Genomic DNA, 26,251 nt, shown 5'->3' with positions numbered 1-26,251 from the left:
CGGGGGAATGTGGCCTTATTGGAAATAGGGCTTTGCAGATGTGTTTGAGACAGATTGAAATGAGGTTATATAGAAGGAGAGTTAGCCATCATCTCAAGGTGGCATGCATCATAATAGCAAGAGTTCGCACAGAGACAAGAGGGATGTGTGAACACACACACACACACACACACACACACACACACACACAAGTCATGTATCAGTTGATAAGCCAAGGAACTCCAGGGATTGCTGGGAAATGGGAGACTAGGAATGGATGAGGAGTAGCCTTCAGAGATAGTGGGGATTGATGGTTTCTGAACCTCAGAATTTTTAATCACCACAACTGTGAACCATAAATCCTGGGTGACTTAAGCCATCAAATATGTCATATGCTTGACATGGCAGCCCTAGAAAATTAGTGCAATAAATACATGTAGTTGGTTCTTTTTTGACTCTTTGGAGGCTCCCCATTCAGTTCCTAAAATAAACATATGGAGACATTCTTATGAATGCCTGGCCTTAGCTTGGCTTATTTCCTTTGCATTTTTATTAATTTGTTTTTTTTTATGTTCCAATCCAAGTTCCCCTCCCTCCTCTCTTTCTGCTCCTCCTACTTTCCTCTCACCTCACCTGTCTGTTCCTTGGAGAGGGTAAGGCCTCCCCTAGAAAGTCTGTCCCATTATCTCGTTGAGGCAGGGCCAAAGCACCTCACCCTCCACACCCCTGTGTCTAGGCTGAGCAAGGTATTTCCATATAAAATGGGCTCCACTAAGTCAGTTTGTAAATTAGTGTTAGATGTTGGACCCCTGCCAGTGGCCTCATATATTGTCCCAGACACACCACTGTCACCTATATCAGGGGAGTCTAGTTATGTCTTATGCAGGCTCCCCATCTGTCAGACCTGAGTCAGTGATCTCTCACTAGCTCCACTGAGATCTAACACTCCTCTACTTTTTTTTTTATGATGATGGGTGAGGTAAGGGCTGTGTGTCATGGTGTTAGTTTTTTTAGGTTTAGGTAAGGCAGCTTTTGGTAAATGCAGCTGATCAAACACTAGTTCTATTGTCAACTCACTTGGTTTGTGGAGAGCTGTGGGAAACTATTTTCTTTTTTAAATTTCAGACATCCAGGGGAATTACTGTGAGCCTACAGGTGTGAAGTTGTTAGGTTATGTGTAGAAAGCTGGGAAGACCCGGACTTGGGGGAGAGGAGTACGAAAAGGGCTCTATGGGGCTCATGAGTTTTTCTTTTCCTTCCTTCCTCCCTCCCTCCCTCCCTCCCTCCCTCCCTCCCTCCCTCCCTCCCTCCCTCCCTTCCTCCCTCCCTTCCTTCCTCCCTCCCTTCCTTCCTTCTTACCTTCCTTCCTCTCTCCCTCTTTCCTTCCCTCCCTCCCTTCTTTCCTTCTTTTCTAAAACTGCATGGAGACTAACAGCTTATCTAGACCAGGGGAGTTGAGCATGACACAAAACAAGGTGGAGTTGTGAAGGATTTAGTATTCATAATCCCATACACATTGATGATTGTTCTTAGCAAAATTGGGACATAAATTTATGTGGTGGGACTGTGTGTGCACATGTGAACACGCACATATGAAGTTGTCTTTCATGGTGTAAAGTATATAATGCTGAAGCTGGGAAGTCAGGAAGTAGCAACTCAAGCATCTTAGAGTTACAAGGGTAAAGAGGAAATGGGATTGCTTGGACAGTGTGTGCGGGAATAGGATTTGTAGAATGGCTTATATACTATGTGCACAAGTAACTTTGATATGATGTAAAGTTGCTTTAAGAAGAATTCTTGAGCCCCAAGAGGTGATGCAGCAGTTAAGAGTGCACACTGCTCTTGCAGAGGACCCGAGTTTGGCTCCCAGAACTTGTGTGAGATGGATCCTAACCATATGTAATGCCAACTTCAGGGGTTTAATGCGCCTTTCTGGCCTCCCCAGGAAACTGCGCTTACATACACTACCCATCCCCTTTACATACAATAAAACAACCAAAATGAGGGACTGGATTGATGGCTTAGAAGTTTTGAGCATTGTTTGCTGTTCTGGAAGACTAAGGTTCAATTCCCAGCACCACAACCATCTGCAGCTCCACTTCCAGGGAACCCAACACCCTTTTCTGGTCTGTTCTGGTTCTAGGCCCACAAGTGATACACAGGAAAAAAAAACTACCCGTGCACATAAAATAAAAATAGAAACCTTGTCATATAGACCTAAATTAAAATAAAAATCCTTTAATTTTTTTGTCTTATGTACATTGGTGTTTTGTCTACATGAATGTCTGTGTGAGGATGTCAGATCCCCTGGAGCTGAGTTTTAGACAGTTGTGATCTGCCATATGGGTGCTGGGAATTGAACCTGGGTCCTCTGGAAGAGCAGCCAGTGCTCTTAACCTCTGCGCCATCATCTCTTCAGGCCCAAGAGAAGAATTATTAAATTTATGAAATAAAATGTAGAAATAAGGAGTGTGCTGACATCAGAGACAGAGTCTGAGCTTAGATAGATTTTATTTTTGGGGAGTGATTGTTAATTTTTCTGTTCCCTCAGTCGGGGGAACAGCTGGGTGAAATTGCTCCCCAAAGTCTTCACATCTCCCTGTGTCCCACATTTGAATCCTACTCTTATAAAAGAATAAAAGTGCCCATTATTCTGCTTGTAATAACTGTGGAAAAACAATAAGGTTCATTTGAACAAGTTTTTCTTTATAATTGAAACTTACAAAGATGAAACCTTGGGTAAACTCGATCTTAAAAAAATTTATTACATTTTACATTTGTTCATTGTGTGCCTGCAGGTGTGTGCATCTCAGCCCCAAAGTAGGGATTAGAGGACAATTTGTGGGACTTGATTTTCTTCTTCTACAATGTGGGTCCAAGGCGTGGAACTCATATCACCAGCCTTGGTGGCGAGTGCCTCTACCCCCAACGCCATCTCTTTGGTTCCAGGTAAGTATGACTTCTTGGGGTGGGAGTTCCAGGAACCTTCTTATCTAGGAATCAGTAAGTTCACCAGAACTAAGGGCTGACCATATTTGGCTTCCTGCAGATGCCTAGTGCAATTCTTAGTTCTCGAGGACAAGGATCCAGCCTGCACTGCCAAATGTCGCCATTAGAGGGCAGCGCAGCCGCGAGTGCCCAGGAAGGAGGGGGAGGAGGATGCTTAGCACCTGGAGTGTGGGAGGAAGTGTCTCTCAGTGTTTGCACTTGAAGCATCTCAGTAGCTAGATATCTCACTGGGCACAAATGGCGTGTCCTCTTCTACATTTTGTGCGAATTCGAAAAGGCAGTAACTCCGATCTAAATGCATGTTCTATGGCGACTTATTTTGCTTCGAGCCGGGAATTCATTAGGAAAACGAAGAAAAAGGCAAGAATAACTTTAGATGGGTACATCTCCATTTCCCCACTTTCGCAATAGATTTAGTACATGCTCTGAACGAACACAGTGCTGGCTGAAACGTGCTCTGTTTCTTCTCTATTATTCTAAAATAGATGTGCTTCTCTCACGCATGGATGGACCATTTACCCCTGATTTGTATCTCTGGGACGAATCTGACTCGTTAGCACCGTTATTTGTAAACTGCTAACCTGGTTCCCTGCGCTCTTGTAACGCTATCTTGATGGGTCGCTGTGAAAATGTGAAGCTGCCTGTCAGGCAGGAAAAATTATGTAAAAATGATGTGGGTATAGAAAATGGAATCGACAAAATGTAATAAACTCCCCCTGGGCTGAAGAGCCGAGCTGCATATGTAATGAAGTGCTTTAGGATTACGTCACCTTTTATATAACATCTGGCAGTGACTTTTATTTCAGAGCTAATTTGAAGAAGCCAGGAGCTTTTTTTTTTTTTTCCCCTTCCTCTCCCGGAGCCTGCCTTTATCTGAAAGAAGAAAAAGGAACAGTTACATTTTGCATGCAAAGAAAACCAGTGTGGCTAGGTTGTTCCCTTGGGGTAATGAAGAAAGGAAAAAAGGACCTGAAAAGGGTCAGGTGAATAAGGCAGAAGGAATGGAGAGCTTTGTGGGATTCTTAGTGAGACCGGACTGATTTGAGCAACCACACAGGTGACCTGGGTGGCTGGGTCCTTCCTGTCTATCTCTTCTGCCCTCGCTTGGTCTGGCTGCACACGCCCGAACCAAGAATACCACAGCAGTAATCTGACTGTAAATATCTGATCCGAAGTGAGAGATTATAAAAATGACTGAGATGATTGCAGAAAGTCCTTCAGTTTCTTCCTTTATCGTTTGAGGAGAAAGCCACCCCTCCAAACAACATCTGCCTTCCCCGTGGTGTCTAGAAGCACACATCTGTCATTGTATTCATGCGGTCAGCTTGCCTCTTTTTTTTTTCTATCTATACTGACAATGGTGAAGGCCTAGGCAATAGAATCCCCTCTCTTGAAACTGAGGGTTCTGGAGGCTTGGGGAGCCTCTTTGCATTTCTCCTTTTCCCCACTTGAAGTTTCTCTGCACAGCTTGTCTTGGCACAGCCTGGCCCTGACTGAACTGTGTTTGATGACCTCACTGTCCTCCTTCATGGTGAGTTTTGAATCTTCTGTTCTTACTAGCCCCCACCCCCAAAATGTCCCTTTGTGCATCTCAAGGCCATGCCTTTAATTCAGACCAGGTATTCTTGTACCTTTTGCAGCTGATGGCTTTCCAACAGCATGCTTGAAAGTTAGTGGGATGTTTCAAAGTCAAACAATAGATTTGCATATTACAAGGGAGAATGCATTCTCAAGGAGCTGAAGTATATAATGAAATCCCTAATTATGATTTCTGCCATTGCCGCCTCCCTCAGGCCTTGGCAACCCGGTGGGTGGGTGAGAACAGGCACAAGGGCTGGAGTGGGTGGCAACTGCCAGTCGTTGTGGGCTGAGGAAGTTAATCCAGGAATCTCTCTTTCTAAGACGTGGCTCTTGTAAGCCCAGCTTCAGAGGGCAAGGGTTGTGCTACGGGGTCTGGATGTCACCCTTCCTTCTAGGACAACCTAGTGAGAGCCTTTGAGATGACTGGCATGGTGCCAGTGGATATGGTGTACTTGGTGGACATGGGTAGAGAGTTGGAGTAGTGTTGGGGCCAGCCAGAAGATACTTGAGGATTGGTGGTCTCATGTGGGCTAGCAAACGCTAGGATCCTTGGCCATGAGCCCTGAAGTCTTTCAGGCAAGGGGTGACCTTGGCTTTGTCAGTGGGGACTTTCTATCTGGCAGCATGAGAAACAGTGCTGGAGGAATTCTGCTGTCCTAACTTGTACCTTACCTTCCTCCCAGAAGCCATGGCCACTCGTCATAGCTCTATTGTTACTCTGGGGTAATTTAGATTGAATTTTGAGTCAAGTTTGGAGGTGCCAAGGTGTTTAGTATTTGATACTGTGGTATGGAGGCTATCAATTGTTGCATGGCATACAACCGTCAAATGCAGTGTTAGCATAATTACCTTTTAATTATATGCCATTAGTTTGTGGGTCAGAATTTTGAGCCAGTGCTCAGATGCACAGTTTAACCAGAGTGACTTAGTGGTCTGGAGTGATCCATTGATGGGTTCGCTCATGTGAATTGTATCTTACATAACGGGACATAGATTTTTGGACCCATCTTCTTTCTGTAGGACCCCTCCACAGGTTCTCTCTAGAAGGACCATTGGGATATACACAGTGCCACACTCAGAATTTGACCAGTTCTTTGAAAAGACTAGGCACAGAGTTGGCATTGTTCCAACTCTGTCCCACTTCTGTGGCCAAACCTATCACATGGCAACCCAGAAAGTAACCACACAACTGCTGTCTCCCAAGGAAAGGAGTGTCAAAGCATCTGTAGCTACCCTTGCCCTACTATATGGGGGTTGCGTAGGCACAGAACATAAGAGGAGGGGGCAAGAAGGCGAGTTATTCCGTGTCTGTGCGGCAGCGAAGAGTCAGTCTTCCCAAGGGAATGGGGGGCTGGCATTGGGAGGGCTCCTCTTCCTTCTCCTCCACCTGAGGACAGTGCTCCGAAGGAAGGTTTGGGAATGTTTCTCATTTTCTCCACTGTCTTGCACAGCTGTGCCAGTGATGAACCAAGCAATGGATTATACAGGCTCAAAAGCCTCTCGGATTCTTTTCTTTGTACAAGAGCAGGACAAGGAAGAGATAGAATTAGTTTTTTTAAAATTCTGATCAGACTACATTTAATTTACTTTGTTGGTAAGTTCTATATAATATACAGAACACTTGGGAATAGAAGTGTTCCTTCCTAACTATAGCCATGACATGATACTGGCAGCCACTGGACTGGTCCTCTTTTCATTACCCATTCAATAAGCCAACCTTCCTCTCCTCTCCCTGTATGTGCACACGTGCATGCGTGCGCGCGCGAGCATGCGCGCGCGCGCACACACACACACACACACGGACACACACACACACACACACACACGGACACACAAGTGCATGCACCAGATACTGACGTCAGTTTTCTTTCTTCTATCTCTCTCTGCCTTGCGTTTTGAGACAGCATCTCTCACAGAACCTGGAGCTTCCTATTTTGACTGAATTGGCTGTCCAGCAGCCCTGGAGATGCACTCTTCTCTGTCCCCCTAGCGCTGCTCCCTACATACATAAATGGATGCTATCGAATGGGGCTTTTACATTTATGCCGGGGATCCAAACTCAGGTCCTCATGCATGAGCAGCATATACTTTATATACAGAACCATTGTCCCAATCTCTCAATTAATTTCGAAAAGAGAATATAGCATATAATATAAACTTTGTGAGAACAATAGGGCATGGAATAAAAATCTCTCATATTCTTATTCCTTAGGCTAGCCTTTTTTTTGGTATTTCCTTTTAGGCAAATTCTGTACATATACAAATACTCCCTTTCTCTTTGTATGTATATATATATACATATATAATTATAGGATACAATTATATATCATTTTCCACACAAATAGATGCATATTGTCTTTTCTTCTGCATCCTGCTTTTTCATCAAGTAGTTTGTCAGAAACTGTCTCAGACCAGTGAACATAGATTAACTTAGTTTTTTTTCCAAAGCTATATTATATTTTGTTGCGTGAGCAGGATACAATCTATTTTTTAAAAAAATCAGTTTTGTGTTATGGATGTTTTAGATTGGTTCCAATCTGTTGCTATCATAAGCAACATCACAATGTATAGTCTTAGACATGCATATGTATACATATATACAACTGTATATAGAAGTGAAATTGTGGGCTTGGGAGTAAAAGTGTTGTGATTCTTACAGTGATTACCAATTGATTTTCCTTAGAGATCCCATTGCTTTCCATTCCTCTACTTAGCCTTTGTCCTATATACTGGGATTACTAATGGAGATTTACTTTGAGGAAGTCAGAAGGGAAAAAACATTGAAAGATGGAAGAAGAAAAGGATTGAATTTGTCCTTTTATATCAGCTTGCATTTTATGAGATTTCTAAGCACTTTACCAAAACTCCTGGCAAAATAGACCATTGCCAGACATTCCTGGCTAAGAGGATGCATGCCACATGGAGAAATGAGAAGTCTGGACTCGGCATAGAGGGAATCTGTTCTAGGCGAACATTGCCAGGACTCACTGTGGGATCCTGATTTAGCCCATTATCCTTTCCTTGACCTCCATTTTTTTTATTTGTCAGATGAGAGGAGAGATGATCTCCGAAGAATGTTTGGGTCTAAATTTACTTGATCTTTATCAAACTCCTTTTGCTCTTTACTATACAACAGGAAGAACTTTATAGGAATAGCTACAGAATTTTTTAGTCCCTGAAGAAAATGAAAATTATGGGTTCTCCATGAGAAACGATTAGGAGTTTCACATGGCCACAGAAGGGCAGTAAGTCAACTATTAGTTCTCCAAACGGTGTGGCTCCTGGTAACTGCTTTGGTGACAGGTTCATGAGCCCTGCTCCCATAGAGATTCTTCTATTTCCTCCTAGGTGTTTGACAGTGGTTTGACAGACGTGTGTCTGAGACCCTGCATTAGATGACTTCCTGCTGTAACAAATGTTCAGAGGACAATGGAGGGGAGGAAAGGGCTCCTTTCGTCTCACAGTTCAGGGGACTCGGTACATGATTGTTTGCTCCATTGTCGTGGGCCTGTCGAGAGGCAGAACATTGTGGTGGCAACAATGTGTGGCAGATCAAAGTCGCTCCCCTATGGTCACCAGGAAACATAGAGGGCCAGAGAGGAAGTCAGGACAAGATGCAACTGACAAAGATAAATTTCCAGTGACCTGTTTCTTCCGGTTAGGTACCATCGCTGAAATTTCCACCATCTCCCAGGATGCCATTAAATTATGACTCTATGAGTAGATTTATCCACTGAATAGGAGAGCTCTCACAATCCATTTATCTTTCAGTGATTAGTCTTTGTGTGTGTGTGTGAGACACTTTGTAATAAATCATGACATACATAATAAGTCTGCCTGGGTCCACAGCCCCTTGGACTAACCTGTAGCTTGTATACAGGGCATTTGCTGTTTGGACTGTAGTTGACACCTGACCTAAGGAACACCAGTTTGTAGGACAGTGAAAAGCTTTCATGAGAGACTCTGCTAATGAGTGTCACGTGATCACACGGACAAACAGACTTTCCCTGGAATTTGATCTGAGCTATATGGAGAGATTAGGCCAACTAGATGGAAGGCTAAGGAAGGGTAAGGTGGAGGTGAATGGGTGGGGAAAGAGATGCCATAATATGATGCTAGGCACCTGAACACCTAACCCTTATTACTTGAGGTGCTTAATTTACTTCTGTCCTTGGCAACTTAAATAGCATAATTAACTCAGCATTGTGCTAGGCCACCATTTCAGCCTGTTACAGATTAAGCCATCTAGGGAGTGTGGATTAAGAACAATTAGAAATGGGAAAGTAGCTCTAAGTCCTTCATCTTTCCCTTCATCTGTCAGCTACTGGACTGGGATAAGCTGACTGAGTCACGTTTGTTGGCTAGGTGGGGATGACTGAAGCTCTTTGAATGGGATTCTTCTATTTTTTTTCTTGCTTTATTTATTCATGTGTTAGTCAACTTTATTATATATCCCTAGGGCTGTTTTTATCCCCTAACTTCCCTTACATTATGCTTGGCATCTTCTTCTACTTCCAGTGGGGTAGCCCTAGGAAAAGAATGTAGCTGTCAAGCGTGTAGCAAGACACATATTTTCTTGGTGCATATCTTTTTCTTTCTGTTGGATTATGCTAATGGATCCCTAGAGTCTGCAGCAGGCTGAGGCAGGAGCTAGGCTAAATGAACTTGGCAGACCTTTTTCAGGTTAGTTAATGAAAGACTTTCAGATAGTGACTCTCCAGCAACTCACTATAAAATATATATAGTACTGGATACTTTCCCCTTTTCCTTCATGGTTCATTAGAGGCCGAGTTTGTTGGTCTTCAGAATAATCAACTAACTTGGTCAGTAATGCCATAAACACCACCCATTGTAATTAAGTTCCAGGATGCATTAAAAAAATCTGTGGAGTGGGGGTGCATTGTGTATAATGACATGCACTGGGCAGGAAGACCTGCTTAGACAAGGCATGCATAAAACGATATCATTTGAAATGGGTCCTGATCTGAATGAATCACTCTGTTGCCTGAGTACTTTGGAGGACATGGAGGACTCAGTGGCCATTCACAGGTGCCTATGGGTAGGATACAGTTTGGCTGTCTGGGGGTAGATTAACCAAATAAATGCCTAGCTGTATGGGGTAGATTAACCAAACAAATGCTCCACTGGCACTAACTGTGGAGACTGAGCCCTTTCCGTTTGCCTTTCTATGAAGGTATTGGCTTAGATATTCTGTCTTGAAAGGATTCAGGCCCAGAATGTGGAATAAAGGTGAAAAATCTAGCATTCCAAGTTCATTCTTGTCTTAGGTACCATCAACAGATGCCTTGGTACATAACTAAAGACTGATTTGAGCCTGGGAATTTTGGTGTAATTCCCATGGGGACGTGCTCGAGACAAGTATGGTCAACATGTGCATGTACCATTGTGTGTGTGTGTGTGTGTGTGTGTGTGTGTGTGTGTGTGCAGTCAGAGGACAACTTTGAGAAGTGAATTGTCTCTGTCCAAATTTACTCAAGTTTTGGGGGTTGAATTCAGGTCATCAGGCTATGGTGGCATCATACTGGTCCCTAAAGTCACTAATCGTGTATCTCCTTGATGTAATTTACTTGGACTTGATGTATTTCATATAGCTTATGCACTTTGATGTTTATCATTTTCCTTTGTCTTCAGTGTCTTACATTGTGATGTATCGGTTGTCAGCCTGTTCTCTTATGGCTGTGAGGTATTGTAACTGCTCTATCATTAAAACATTTCCCCTCAATACTTCTTAAGCAAAATGTATCTGTTCTCCCAATGAATCTGATTTTTATTAAAGTAGTTTGTATAATGTGTCATGCAGGAGAATCTTCCTTTGCTTTCTGCACAAATTCATTATAGTCATCTACACTCTGATACACCTCCCCCTGCCCCAGCTGTTTCTCTGTGACATCCTGCAGTATGGATCCTTAGGATGTCTGTGGATTGAGCCCTTTGAGTAAAACGCAGAACTTTGTGTGATGGGTACATGTACATTTTTTCCTCTTGTGGAGCAAGCACGTATATTTTCATCAGTTTCTCAAAAAGATGCGTGGTCTAATAAGGTCAGGGGACCTGGGTTACAGTGTCTCTACTACCTCCCACCAGGAAGGTATACCTTTCACAATCTCCATTTTCTTTCTTTCTTTTTCCTGTTCTTCTCAGCTAATACAAATAGTTGTGGTGGTTTGGGAAAGAATGGTTCCCATAAGCTCATATGTTTGACTGCTTAGTCATCAGGGAGTGGCAGTATTTGAGAAGGATCAGGAGGTATGGCCTTATTGGGGTAGGTATGGCCTTGTTGGAGGAAGCAGATAACTGTGTGGGCTTGGAGGTCTCAAAAGACTCTCTCTCTCTCTCTCTCTCTCTCTCTCTCTCTCTCTCTCTCTCTCTTTCTCTGACTCTCCTATATTCCCCTATCCACACCTGTAGATCAGGATGTAACTCTCAGCTACTGCTCCATCACCATGTGTACCACCAAGTTCTGGCCATGCCTCTGCCATGAGGATAATGGAATAACTCTGAAATTGTAAGCAAACCTTCAGGTAAATGATTTATGGTGTCTCTTCAGAGCAATAGAACAGTGACTAAGACCATTTAACTTTAGATGTCTTGGAAGTTGCTATGTAGATCATGCTGGACTTGAACTCACAGAGATCTATCTGCTTTTACTTCCTGAGTTCTGTTATTGAAGGCATGCACCACCATGCCTGGGTACATTTTAGTGTTGAAAGACTTGTGTTCTAGTTTTTTTCCTGTTGCTGAGATAAACAACATAACTAAAAGCAACTTGGGCATGAAAGATTTTATGTGGCTTATACAACCCAGGTTAAAGTTCATCACTGAAGGATGTTAGGGCAGGAGCCCAAGGAAGGAACCAGAAAGTCAAGAACTGAAGCAGATATCATAGAGAAATGCTGCTTATTGCCTTGCTCTCCATGACTCATTTAGCTTGCTGTTTATGCAAGCTAGGACCACCTGCCCAAGGATGGCACCACCCACAGTGGGGTGCCCCCATCGATAATTAATCAAGGAAATGCCCACAGACATGTCTATAGGCCAATCTGATGGAGACAGCTCAATTAAGACCCCCTCTTCCCAAATGACTCTAGTTTGTGTCAGGTTGACAAAAACTAACCAGTACAACTTGATTACTGAACTTGGAAAGAGCTCCTTTGTCTATTCAGGGTGTTAAAGGTACTTCAAAACTGAGAAGGCTTGGGCACTGACCTGCCGAAAAGAAGCCAAAACTTATTATGACAGGTGCTGGCTCTACACAGGGTATGGGGTTGTACCAACAAATGCCAACTCTGCTCCCGTTGCCAGGTAACGATCTAGGTGGATGGAGACAGGTGACTTTCTCAGTACTTTGACCAAAGAGACTGATTTTCAGATCGAATTGGTGGGACTTCAGCGCCTCTAAAGGCCCGGATTACAGAATGTAACCACATTGTAAAATATATGAAAACACTTCTTCTGAATTACATTGAAGAATAATTTTATAATCACAAACTTAGGGTAAAGTGAGCTTTAAAGCATATAGGAACAATGAAAAATTTTAGTTTTTATCTCCCTAAAAACTAAGGTTTAAACCTGGCAGTGGTGGCTCACATCTTTAATCCCAGCACATGGAAGCAGAGGCAGGCAGATCTCTGTGAGCTCCAGGTCAGCCTGATCTACAAAGTGAGTTCCAGGATAGCCAGAGCTGTTCTGCAGAGAGACTCTGTCTTGAAACAACAAAACAAAACAAAACAAAGACTAAGGTTAAAAGATATGCAACAAGTTTTAGAGGGAGAATAAAATAAACACAACTTATTTGAAGTAAGAGTTGTGAGGGCAAGAGAGACTTCAGTTTCAAATTCTAGCTTCATTTTGAGCTTGATGTAGGAACAGAACAGGTCTCTTGTCTTCTGCAACAGACCACTCATGTGTGGAGGTTTCCTTCCCCGATGCTTTCTCCATGGCGGGCGCCGGCAGCAGAGTTTAAGATGACATGAGGGCAGACCCTTGTATGTGCTCTGCTTTTATGATAGGTCAGGGTTCTGGGGCAGAGGTCTACAGCTGGAAGTCAGTGCACTTCATTATTTCAGTGCACAGGGAAGGTCCAGTTTCCCCTTTGGTAAGTGCATCTTTCCAGGAAATGATTTTTTTTCAGACAGGAACTGAAGTGCATCTTTTCCTTTAGACAAATGCCATATAGATAAGCTTTCCAGGAGAACTGGTCATCTTTCAGAGCATTCCTGCGGTATATTTGTAGTGATATGTAAGTCTGTCTGGGATACACACAGACTTAATTATAGCTATTATACCCCCTTTATACTCCTCATGATGGCTCAGCATGTCACGTCTCAATGCACTTTGAAGAAAATTGCAATTTAAAAGTTCATTTTGAAAGGGAAGAAGGAAAAGATGAGAGTTCTGTGGCATGCATAAAATGCTTAATGTTCTGTTGGTAGGGAGAATCAATCATGCTACTTTCTTGAGCGAAAGGAAGGAAAAGATACGTTTGTTTACTTGGATTTTATGTCATTGTCATTGCGAGATTTTTGGGTCAATTTCTTTTATTTTTAACTGTGTGTTGATGCTGACTAAGTAAAACAAATCAGAAAGTATTCATGACACCTCTTAGATAGGATGGGAAAATATTCATATTGATAACATAAAAGGAAAGAAATATTTTATCTGTAGGTATGTTATTATTGTTGATGACATTTTAAATTCTCTTTTCCCAGATCAGACCAGTCTGAGGAAACAGGCCTAAAATGTCAAGGTCACGGCATGGTCATGATCATTCTTACCCTGAGCACTTTTCCAGCAGTGTCACTAAGACTTCAACTCTTTCTGGGTTTGATTCTTGGCTTTTCAAACATCCATTCTTTCTCTGCTCTGATGCTTGGCAGCCTCGCTTGGAAGTTCACGTGAACCACCTTGACAACCTTGCAGAGCCTGTACACTTCCCCTTTCCTCACCCCTAGCCACTTCTCCTCTGAAGTGGAAGAGTTTCCCAGAGATTGGTCTGACCTTTCTGACTTTCTAAAGCTGTTTTAGGCGACTTTACAACTGTGACTGGGTTGAGGGCAAATGAGCTTCCGATGTCAGTCAGCTCTCTTAGCTCTGTCATCGACTGAGGAAGTCGTCTGCATACTTCAGCAATCTCACAGTCAGGAAGGGCTTTATATCTTCCTAAAGGGACTTCCATGAGAAATTTGGGGCAGAGTTTCAGAGACTCTGCCAATTGATCCCGTTGGCTAGGAAAAACATCAATTCCTCAGTTAAGAAAACTGCCCAAGAGCCGATTCTCCTCTGATGTAGCTGAAGAGACAGGGCTACAAATTAAATTCTACTTCGGAAAATCTTTTGAAGCATTTTAAACAGGAAAAAATTCTTCCATAAGTGTGCTGACCCGTTATTTCACTTAAATACCTAGAGTCTTAATTAAACCAATTTTTTATCCATTTTCTAAGGTGATCCTCTAAGGGGATCAATGCTTTCTCAACAGCTCTCTCAATTTTCTGCTAATAGTAATGAGATTATGTAAATGAAACTTTTGTTTTTGAATTCCGACCATGATCCCTGGTCTCCTGTCATAATATTTCTCCCCCATCCTGGCCTTTTACTTTGCAACACTAGAGTTTGCAATAAACAGTCCTATATGTAGAAGGTGATTCTTACCATGCCATCCCCAGTCAAGGGCACTTACTGAGTGCTTGCATGGCTCAAACCTTTATAGTGACATTGATCCTGTTGGGTCAGGAGGAGGATAGGGTGTCTGCAGGAGCTGTGTGTATTGGCAGTGTAAGAGGTGATACAAATGTAAAAGTGCTTCAGCAATCCAGAATTCCAAGACCTGCCTGGGTCGCCACTTGGCATGGGCCGTGTATTCATTCCTCTTCTAATAATGCACATACTATGCCCTTAAATATCACTTTGAACAATGTACCTAGCAACCTGTTATCAACTGGAAATCCTAACTGCAGTAAGCTACACCCCCCCTCCAAACAGTGTAATAAGTTTCCTTGATGGTCATAAAACAGACAGTCTATTCAAATGTATCCCAAAACATTTGGGAACTGTGATAATGGATCAGTCCAATCTGGTTTTGGGTACATGTGCAAAAGGGCCAACTGTCCTCTAAGTGAACTTTTACTCTTTTATTTATCATTTTATGACTATGTATAATTGGGCATGCATGTGATTAAATTTAGAGGAATCGTGGGAAGGGACATGTAGAGTAAAGAAAAAGTTATATAATTTAATCAGTTATTCAAAATCAGGAAGCACCAGATATGCCCCTGAGTAACCAAACCTTTCCTTTCCTTGAACTCTGTAAAAAGAAACCACGAATAATAACCGGAGCTTCTGAATTCTTTCTCTCACTCCACCTATTGTCACTTCTGACGTGTTTATTTCTGAGCTGTATTATTGCCCTGCTTTGAATAAAGTTTCCCTGCTATTTCGCAATATGTGTGAGCTTTTATTTTAGTTCTTTGAGCAAGAGGCCAAGAACTTGGAAAAAGCCACTCAGACTTTGGTTACTGGCAACAATACTGTGGTATAACCTTGCCTTGTATTGGTTTTTCAAGTCAGCTGAAACTGGTTCCAAATTATTTTACCTGTTAGTATGAAATCTATTAGCCATGGCCTTTAGGCATGTATTTCTTCCTTTCCGATTATTTTCCTTTTTGTTATAATTTTTAAATTGAAAACATTTTCTCATGCAATATATTTTGATCATGATTTTCCCCTTTCCCATTTCCTCCCAGATCTTCCCCTCCTCCTTAACCTCTCAATTTTATGTTCATTTCCTCTCTTTCTTAAAAAACAAAGAAAAGCAAACAGATAAAAAACAAGAAATACCCCCCCAACAGAAATAAAATATGCAAGTAAAAGACCAGGAAGAAGAAGAGGAAGAGGAAGAGGAAGAAGAGGAGGAGGAGGAAGAGGAGGAGAAGAAGGAAAAGCCCAAACAAAGTAAAACGAGACAAAAGATCTACAAAAATACTTAAGTACCAATGAGTTGATTTTGTGTTGGACATTGCTCCTGGGCATGGAACCTGCCTTGAAGTGAGATTCCACTGGAGACAATGAAATTTTCCTTTGCCAGTGGGTATCAATCTAGGCATGTATTTCAACCTGTTTGCATCTTAGTGTCCTCTTTTATAATATGAATGAGGATATGATACATACTTACCTAGAGGACTGTGATACTCTTTTTTCCTTTATTTTTATTTTGTGTGCATTTGTGTTTTGCCTGCATGTATATCTGTGTGAGAGTGTCAGATCTTGGAGTTACAGAGAGTTGTTAGCTGCCATGTGAGTGCTGGGAATTGAACCTGGATCTTCTGGGAGAGCAGTAAGCGCTCTTAACCACTAAGCTATTTCTCCAACACCAAGGATTGTAATACTCTTGATTGGCAACTTGATGGAATTCATTTAGAATCACCATAGAAACAGGTTTCTGGGTATGCCTGTGTGGGGTTATTCAGATTAGGTGAATCTACTCTTGATAGTGAAGGTGTGAAGATCTACTCTGGATGGGTTGAGGTTATGGCCTGAAATAAAAGAGGAAAATGGGCTTGGCGTAAGCATTCATCTTTCTCTGCTTCCTGATGGCAGATGGAATATGGCCAGCTCCCGCTGCTGCGACTTCCCACCATGATAGATTGTATCCCTTAGACTCTGATTGCCCCCTTCCTGAAATTTCTACCTGTTTGGTATTTTAATCACAAGGATGAGAAAAGTAACTAATATAAGGATGGAATGAAAATTCCTCAACACAGAACCTGGAACACATTGCCTGGTAAATGGCAGCCTTTGTGTCGAGCAGCTCACTGGCATCTTCTTGGCACAGGTGTTGAACATTCAGAACACCATAAGACAGAGACACATTTTTTTCCTATTGGGAGCTACTGACCTCTGATAGAGAAGGATCAAGGGAAGACCTTGAAAAAATTGCTTTTGTCCTTCAGGGAAATAGAAAATACTGAGTTTCCTGATTTTTAAAAGCAAAGAATGTATCAATTTACTCAATAAACACCTTGAATAGATTTCTAGAACTTCAAGAGGTCTCCTCAGAGACTGTCTAGCCTAACTTCTTTATTTAATAGAGGAGACAGCTGAGGGCCAGAAATATAGACCAACTATGCCATCTTCCTTGGACCATGACCTCCCACAGGAATAAACACTTACCTTCTAACCACTGGATTTTTTTTTTACTATATGTTGTGCCTACTTGTTTATTATAACAAGGGACATATGATGGCACATGCCCGTGATTCATGGGGCCTGAGGCATGGGGACAGCAAATTCAAGGTATGTTTGGCTGTATTTGGAGACTTTGTTTCAAAGTAAAGAAGGGGCTTGGGATGTAGATCAGTAGTAGAAAATTTGTGTATCATGTGCGAGGCCTTGTGTTCAGTCCCCAGCATTGGAAATGGAGATGGACATATGGATAGATGGAGCTAGGTAGATAGAATGTCCAACAGCATTAAGTTCTTTCTAAGTAACTATCATGCTAGGTTATGATTCTTTATAGAGCTCTGCCACTCTGAATTAGCAGTCTATTATAATAATTCTGGGGAGAAATATTGGTAATTTAGATTAAGGTAGATTCCAGAGGAGCAATGTAGGATTATATTAGACTCCAACATCTGTCTCTCTAAAATTTAGAGGAATAGAGGTATATTACATGATTAGATGTTAGAAGATAAAGTAATGGAAGAAAAAAGATGAATACAAACATGTTTTTTGAGGCAGGGTCTCACATAGCCCAGATGGATCTTGTACTCATTATGTAGCTGAAGATGACCTTGAACTTCCGATCCTCCCATCTCACCTCCTAATTGCTGAGATTACTACTGGTGTGTGCTTCCATGCCATGCATCCCAACATTTTGACTTGAGTAACTAGGTAGTTGTTGATGTAATTAACTGAGATGGGGAAATCATTGGACATGCCATGTTCAGTTTGCCCAGGAAGCTTCTGAGTGTATGTTGGAAGTTTGATTCTGCAGCTCATGAAAGAGAGTTACGATGAAGATGTAAATTTGGGAATTGTCAGTGCAATGATATTTATGGGGCTGGATGAGATCATCTAGGGAAGGGATGGAAATAGAAAGGAGAGGAATGCAGAGGTCTGACTCTGGAAAATTCTATATTCTAGAGCACTAACAGGGGAAGGATGCCAGCCAATGAGACACAGGGATTACTCCTTGAGGAATTTTTGGAGATACAGTTTTTTTGGTTCTTTTTAGGGCAATTAGGCTTTAAAACAAGTAATTCAGTAGGATTGTTTATAATGAAAGGGGGACAATACAGTTTTTTTGGTTCTTTTTAGGGTAATTAGGCTTTAAAACAAGTAATTCAGTAGGATTTTTTTATAATGAAAGGGGGACATGTAGAATCATGTAGAATAATCACAGGGAAGGTGAGCGAGTTAGAACTGTGTGTAACAAAATCATGTCAAAGAATGGATTGGTAGGGGCCCAAAGAACACCTGCAGGAGAGTATCTCAGGTCTTGTCCTTGTCCCACGAGGGAGGCCAAAGATTCATTGAGTGGAAAGAATTTGGGTCAAACATAAAGATGAATGATAGTAGAATTTGAAAGGCTTGGCAAGCTATAGAAGATGCTCTCTGTTGAGGTCTGTTGAGGTCTGTTGAGTTAAAGCAACTGGGGTACGGTGAAATTCTGGCCTGAAAGGGTGGCAGTAGGAGGACTGGATTCTAGAGGCATTTGAAAAGGAAGGGTTGGTAGGGTCTTAAGACTGACTGGACATGGGTGATGAGCAAAGAAAAGAGGCCTGCACAGTTTGAGAGCCCTGTAATCACTTTAGGGTGATTTCGACTTTTTCCTTATTTCTGAAACTTTTACACATGTATATAATGAAATACAGTCATACCTACCTACCATTTTCATCCAGTCTTCTAATATACCCCTTCCCAAATTCATGTCTTTTTACTGATGACCCACTAAGTCCAACTGGTGCTACACATATGTATATGGGCGTGGGACCACTAACCATAATGTGGGAAACCTACCAGAAAGATGAATAGTTTAAAAAGGAAAACACAAGCAAGTAAATCATTCTTTCATGCTGTCTCTATCTCTGTCTCTGTCTCTCTGTCTCTGTCTCTGCCTCTCTCTCTCTCTCTCTCTCTCTCTCTCTCTCTCTCTCCACGTCTCTCTCTGTGTTTCATGCATACCAGGCTGGCCTTGAACTTACTGTGTAGTAGGGATGCTCTCCTTCCCCCATCCCCTGAGTGCTATGCTAGGATTATAGGCCTGAGTCATCATACCCTGTTTACACCATGCTAGGGATCAAACCCAGGGTTTCGTTCCTGCAAGACAATCACTTTACCAGTGAGCGGAGTTACAGCCCCAGCTCTGTGACGACTCCCTTCCCACCATTTCTTTTCTTTGTGGCAGTGCTGAGAATTGAACATAGGGCCTTGCACATGCCAGGCAAGTGCTCTGTCACTGAGCTAAATCCCCAGCCCCTGTAACTCATTCTTTACCACAACTGTTAAGAACCCAGAGTTTGATTTCACAGGCTTTGTTCTGTGAATTGACTGGATAATAAAAAATTTAACAGAAAGTATAGTGAATTGGCTCTTGAAATCTTAAAAAAATAGCTAATTAGCCGATTAATGTTTCTGTTTGTACAAAGGCCTGCAGCGGAAGCCAAATGATGTCATAAGATCAGCTCAGACTTCAGATTTTGATAGTTTGCCAGGTGAATATTGACATGCCTGCATTTATTTATGAGGTTACTGATCATCTGAATTGCCCTGTGAGGACCTGAGTTATTTTACAGTGCCATTCTCTCCTGCTTAACTAAATGGCATTAATCTTACCCTTCAGAGAGCAGCGACAGTGGGCCAAGTAGGGCTTTCTGTGAGCTATGGAAGATGCTTTCAGTGACAGGAATGTGTGAGTGCCTTCTGAAAGACCTTGTCCCACTCCTTAGAGACTTGTATGCTCCTGAGTGGGGTTCACGATGTGGAGCAGTTATGCTCACAATTGCTTAGGGAAAGAGACAGAGTGAAAACAAAAAAAACTCTTTCAGGTACTTATTTATATAAGCACTCATTACCATATAATCGTTTTCCTACCCTGGTTTGAACTGGTGTATTTCCTTGAAAGGAATGATTATTATTGCTTTAAGAACTCTCAAATTCGGAATTTCCCCAGCAAGCATTCTCTCTGAAATGAGTCCAAGTTCAAAAGCCTTGCTATATATGTCATTTTATGTATTTTCCGAATTGCTATGTAAGATATGAACCACTTAAATCCAAAGAAAAGATTGTTCCCTGACCTGCCCCCTCACCCCCCACCAAATTCTAATCAGGATGGCACACATTTAGAGGAGTTTAATAAATGTTAGAATAGTAGATACTTAGACAGGGAGCAGAAATGAGGCATTGTTAATTCCGTTTCCTCTCTTTTTCAGACGAGGGAGCAGAAGTGTAAAGAGATGAGGCATTTGACCAACTTCATACCCCCGGCAGACTACGACGATGCTGGGTTCTCACTAGTCTTTATCAGGAGCTCTGTGGTGTTTTTGCTCCGTTGCTGGTCACGTTAACTTCGTGCACTGGTTCCCTTTGTGTCTACTTGGTACAAGCTAGGATTATCTGGCAAGAGGGATTTTCAACTGAGAAAATGCTTTCATGGGATTGCCTAGTAGATACATTTGCGGGACACTGATTAGTGATTGATGTGGTGGGCCTAGCCCACCACGGGTGGTGCCACCCATTAGGCAAGTGGTCCTGCGTTAAGAAAGCAGGCTGAGCAAGCCACGGGAGCAAGCCAGTAACCAGCATTCCTCCACGATCTCCACTTCAGCTCCTGCTTCCACATTGCTGCTCCGTTTCAGCTCCTGCCTTGCCTTCTTCACTCAATAATGGATTGCGATCAGGATGTGTAAGCTCTTTCCTCCCCAACTTGCTTTTAGTTGTGGTGTCTTTGTCTCAGTAATAAAAACACTAAGACACTTTGGTTACTTGATTAAAGGGATGCCTGTCAGAATTCTTTTTCAACAAGGAAGCCATTCTTTTCCTTCTGGGATTTTTAAGTACATGGTAGGGAAGTGTTTTGGCACTGTATCTATTTTCTCTCTAAACTTTGACTATTCCCCATGGGCACTTCTTGGTTGGATTACTTTTTGCTATGATGCTTACCAAATGGCATTTTCTAATTTTCTCATTCCTTCTACAAAGATTGGTTGGAATTTGACTGAAAAGAAGTTTTTTTTTCTGTCCGTGGACTTATGGTTTTCTTTTTATCCAATGGCTTATAATGTCATTATAATATATATCCATTCCTACTCTCCTTTTAAAGACAGAGTCTCATGTAGCCCAGGATGGCCTCAAATTTATTATACAGCTGAGGATGACCTTGAACTTCTGATCCTCCTGTCTCCATTTCCTCAGTGCTGGGATTGTAGACATGTGCCATTGTGCCGAGTTTATACGGTGCTGGGGATTGAACCCAAGGCTTTGTGCATGCTAGACCAGCACTCTGCTAACTGAGCCACGTGCCCAGCCTTCGTTGGTATTTTGAGGAACTGTTTTTCCAGCATCAGATCACTTTATATCGCAGTAGCCACATGTAAGTATTCCATCTTCTTCAGCTCTTTGCCATACCTGTTTTCCTGGTGATGGGGTTATAATTCTAGTTTTTTCCTAATGACCAGTGACATTGAGTAGCTCTAAATGTATAATGCTGACATTTCTGCATATTGATTGCAGGCATAAATAGTCAAACATTTTTTAGTTAGGTGGTTAGCCCTTTTGTCATCAATTTGCAAGTCTTCTTCATAAATTCTGGGCATCAGGTCCTTATCAGATACATGGCCTGCAGACTTATTCTCATTCTTCAGGACGTATTTTCCTTCTTGATAGTCTTTGATGAACCAAGTATTTTTAATTCCAATAAAGTGCACTTTGTCTATTTCTTTGTTGCTGTCTTCTTAGTGCTGCGCCCGGGAAACCACAGACAGCTGCAAGGTCAGGAAGCCCGTCCTCGTGTATTCTTTGGAGTTACATTTTAGCTTGTACATGTTGGGTCTCATCCATCGTGAGTTAATATTCGTGGAAGCTGTTTGCTGAGAGGGACTCACCCTATTCTTCTGCAAGTAGACATTCACATTTGAAGAGACTGGTGGCCTGCTCATTCCATTTTCTTTTTTGAGAGTTTCTTAAAATTTGACCAGTCCAGTGCTTTAGGCTTTTTTTTCCCTCAAGAAACTCTGGTTCTTAAAAAAAAAAGAAACTCTGGTTCTTTTTTTATTGAAGAATGGCATTCAGAAACCAGATTTTGGATTGGGTGTGTAGTTAAGTACTGAAAAATTTATTCTTTGAATTCAGTTTCTATCTAGCACTGCAAAAATTTTTTAGTGGAAGTTGTTTGTATTATCTCTTTCCTCCTAATGCTCATTATGCCTAATTTAATGTTTTGGTTGTGCTGCTTTACAAAATTAATTTTCCAGCTAGAAAATGTAGGTTATTAAGTTTAGCAACCGGATCTTCTTGTTTGCCTCTATGGCTAGCATTTTGATAAAAAGACTTAGCTATCCCTTTCTTTATGTGTATGTGTCTGTATGAACACATGTTACTATTCTCTCTGTCTCGCTGCCTCCCCACCCCCTGTGAGTGAGTGTGTGTGTGTGCCTGTAAGATGACTTCAGTTCCCCTGGAGCTGGAGTTATACGTGGTTGAGAGCTGCCTGATGTGGGTACTGGGAGCTGAACTCAGGCTCTTTGGAAGAGCAGTAGTACTCTTAACTGCTGAACCATCTTTCCAGACCCTCTGGAAAGCTTTTAAAAAATACGTGTTCATCTTTGAGATTATAATATAATTACATCATTTACACCTCCCTCCAAGCCCTCCCATAACCTCTCCTTGCTCTCTTTCAAATCCATGGCCTCTTTTAAAAATGTGTTACATATATGTATGTATATACATAGATACTCCGAAACATAACCTGTTGTAGGATATTTGTTAAACCAGGCAAAGATGTGTTACATTTGTTCATGCTGAATTTGTTAATTATGTAAAGATGTGCTGCATTTGTGTTAAATAAAATTAACTCTGGGCTCAGAGAGGCAGGGTTAGCAGCAACTAGTTGACAGGAAGTAGCAGGGAGTTGTTCCCCCCCCCCTTTTAAAATTTAAATTAGAAACAAGCTTGTTTTACATATCAATACCAGTTCCTTTTCCCTCCCCTCCTCCCTGCTCCCCTACCAAACTCCTTTCCCATCCTCTTTCTGCTTCCCAGGGAGGGTGATGCCTTCCATGGGGGATCTTCAAAGTCTGTCATATCATTGGGAACAGGGACTAGGCCCTCTCCTGTGTGTCTAGGCTGAGTATTCCTCTACCTGGAATGAGCTCCCAAAGTTCATTCCTATAGTAGGGATAAATACTGATCTACTAATAGAGGCCCCACAGATTGCCCAGCCCTCCTAATTGACACTTACGTTCAGGGGGTCTGGGTTGATTCTATACCCGTTTCCCAGCTATCAGTCAGGGGACCGTGAGCTCCCCCTTGTTCAGGTCAGTTGTTTCTGTGGGTTTCTACAGCCTGGTCTTGATCTCTTTCCTCATCTCTCATCCCTCTCTGCAACTGGATTCCAGGAATTCAGCTCAGTGTCTAGCTGTGGGTGTCTGCTTTTGCTTCCATCAGCTACTGAATGAAGGCTCTAGGCTGGCATATAACGTAGTCATCAATCTCACTGTTGGGGAAGGGCGTTTAAGGTAGCCTCTCCACTATTGCTTAGATTGTTAGTTGGGGTCATCCTTATAGATCTCTTTAAACCTACAATGGCTCCCTCTATTATGGTATCTCTTTTCTTGGTCTCCTCTATTTTTCCCTGACTCAATCTTCCCTCGTGTCTTCCTCTCCCCTCCTCTTCTCCCCTTCTCTTTCTCCTAACTTCCTCTCCCCTCCCCCCATGCTCCCAATTTGCTCAGGAGATCTTGTCCCTTTCCCCTTCTCTGGGGTCCTCCTTGTTTCCTAGCTTGTCTGCTGGTGTAGATTGTATAGGTTGGTACTCCTTTGTTCTATGTCTAATATCCATGTATGAGTGAGTACATACCATGCTTGTCTTTTTGTGACTGGGTTACCTCACTTAGGATGGTTTCCTTTAGTTCCATCCATTTGCCTGTGAATTTCAAGGTTCCATTGTTTTGTTCTGCTGAGTAGTACTCCATTGTGTAAATGTACCACATTTTCTTTATCCATTCTTCAGTTGAGGAGCATCTAGGTTGCTTCCAGGTTCTGACTATTACAAGTAATGCTGCTATGAACATGTTTGAACAGATGTCCTTATTGTATGAATGTGCATATTTTGTGTATATGCTTAAGAGTGGAACTGCTGGATCTTGTGGTAGACTGATTTCCAAAGTGGCTGAACAAGTTGGGACTCCCACCAGCAGTAGGTGCGTTCCCCTTTCTCCACATCCTCTCCAGCATAAACTGTCATTGATGTTTTTGATTTTAGCCATTCTGACAGGAGCAAGATGGTATCTCAGAGTTGTTTTGATTTCCATTTCCTTGATGGCTAAGGATGTTGAGCATTATCTTATGTGTCTTTCAGCCATTTTAGATTCTTCTATTGATAATTCTCTATTTAGTTCTGTACCCCACTTTTTAATTGGATTATTTGGTGTTTTGGTGACTAGTTTCTTGAGTTCTTTGTATATTTTGGAAATCAGCCCTCTGTCATATGTGGGGTTGGTGAATATATTTTCCCATTCTGTGGGCTGCCATTTTGACTTTTTGACTGTGTCCTTTGCCTTATAGAAGCTTCTCAGTTTCAGGAGGTCCCATTTATTAATTGTTTATCTTAGTGTCTGTGATACTGGTGTTATGTTTAGGAAGTGGTCCCCTGTACCAATTCATCCAAGGGTACTTCCCACTTTCTCTTCTTTTTTTTTTTTAATTATGAAGCTGTTGGCCTTGTTTGTCTCTTACTGGCTAGCTCTGCCTTAAGTAATTACCCCATAATTGTTAATCTAAGTATGTTTCTTACCGGAGAATAGTTCCCGGCGTCCTATCCCCATGGCGTCACATGTTGACTCTCTTGTGTTTCCCCTTCCCAGAATCCTCCTCGACTCCTAGTCCCTCCTATCTAGGTTTTCTATTGGCCAGACAGTACTTTATTGACAAATGCACAGGCAAATAACAGGACTTCCCCAACATCTCCTCTTTTCTGTTTAAACAAAAGAAAGGTCTTAATTTTAACATAGTCAAATTGTATATGACAGAACAGTTATCAAGTAAGAACATAGTTACAATATTTTAGCAAGATTTAAAGAAAATATCATCTATCCCATCCTTGTGAGTCCAAAGTCCTATATGTAGCTTATCTTTTATCATAACTAAGGAAAACTATAATTATAACTATCTGTATTCAACTCCATCAAAGACCACAGAAGGATAATATATAAACACTAGGATTGACAGAGACATCTTACTGCCTGGACAGTCACCCGAAGTTTCTCTGTAACGTTGGGGCATCCATCTTCAGCCCATAGGCCACAATGTGTCTGGAACACTTCTCAGCAAAGCAGGAAATTTCAAACTGTCCATCTGCATTGGCAGTCTGTCAGTCATTTTTCTTTGTCCTGCAGAAATGTCTCGTAGACTCTTCATCAAGCAGGAACCCTGTAAGACTGAGTTCAGTAGTCACTTTCCTGTGGGTCCTGCATGTCCAGATGATACAACAACAGTCAAACAATCTAGGCAAGAGCAGTTTCTTGCCCAAATGGCTAATCTTGCCATGTTGAAAGCAAACTTTATAACGAGTTTCTTCGATGCCCATCTTCCTCTCAGACGTAATTGGTGCTGCCAGGAGCAGACATTTCTCATTGTCAAGACAAACCCTAATCCATTTTAAATGCCATGTTCTGAAGGTCTTTGAGAGGTTTGAAGACTGTCCATCTCAAATATATTTCTGTATATCTAGAAACCTAACTTATGTAACTAGAAATTCTATTATAAGTAACTATCTATAGTCTGTATTCAATTATGCATTACGTTGTAAAAGATCAGTATAAGCACAATACTTAATCAAGAGGAGAAATATAAGCATCACAAAATTGACCTTGATTTTGTCTCAATAAATGAAAAACAATACCCATACCATAATTCCCCTTTTTACCATTAAAAAAGATTGGCTGTGATCACTAGCCAATTATAAACAATCCCATTTAAATGAAAACAAAGATTCATAAACAAGAAGGGAATTGGGATGTTGCTCATTCCAAACTGCTTCCTGCTGGAAGGGGGCGCTGTTTATACCATGGGGATCATGACAAAACTCAGAAACCTGTATAAGTCCATATTTTCGGGGTCTGTAAGACTGCATCATCTTCGCTGTTTCGATTGTTGGAACACCTGGTCCACTGCTTCCGGGGGTCTTGGTTCGTCAAACCACAAAAGCCTGGAAGGAATCCTTAGCTTTTCATTTTCTGTAGAAACATAAATAAAAACTCCTTTTCCAAGTAACATATCCTTACACTTAAATTTTGAAGTCAAGGCATTTTTAAAAGATAGAAGTTGGATTAATTCAGCAGCATTTATAATCAAGTGTACTTTAGCAGCAGTTCCTTCCTGAGCAAGCAAAAAACTGAAAAACACAATAGCGTATAGTATCCAGACTCTCTGCGTATTTTCCATCTTTACG

General features: G+C 41.8%; 1 long non-coding RNA gene across 1 annotated transcript in view; it reads left to right on the top strand.

The window, feature by feature from the left end:
* The first annotated feature begins 3,712 nt into the window (after positions 1-3,712).
* Positions 3,713-26,251, top strand: part of LOC110339546 — a 46,163-nt gene continuing 23,624 nt past the window's right edge. The window contains exon 1 of the long non-coding RNA XR_005869867.1: positions 3,713-4,519. This is a non-coding gene — a long non-coding RNA (uncharacterized LOC110339546). The remainder of the gene's footprint in view (positions 4,520-26,251) is intronic.

Source organism: Mesocricetus auratus, unplaced genomic scaffold (genome assembly GCF_017639785.1).
Source record: "Mesocricetus auratus isolate SY011 unplaced genomic scaffold, BCM_Maur_2.0 Super-Scaffold_100020, whole genome shotgun sequence".
Taxonomy (NCBI): Eukaryota; Metazoa; Chordata; class Mammalia; order Rodentia; family Cricetidae; genus Mesocricetus; species Mesocricetus auratus.
Note: the sequence above shows the minus strand (reverse complement) of the source record. Positions and strands in the feature narration are given on the sequence as shown.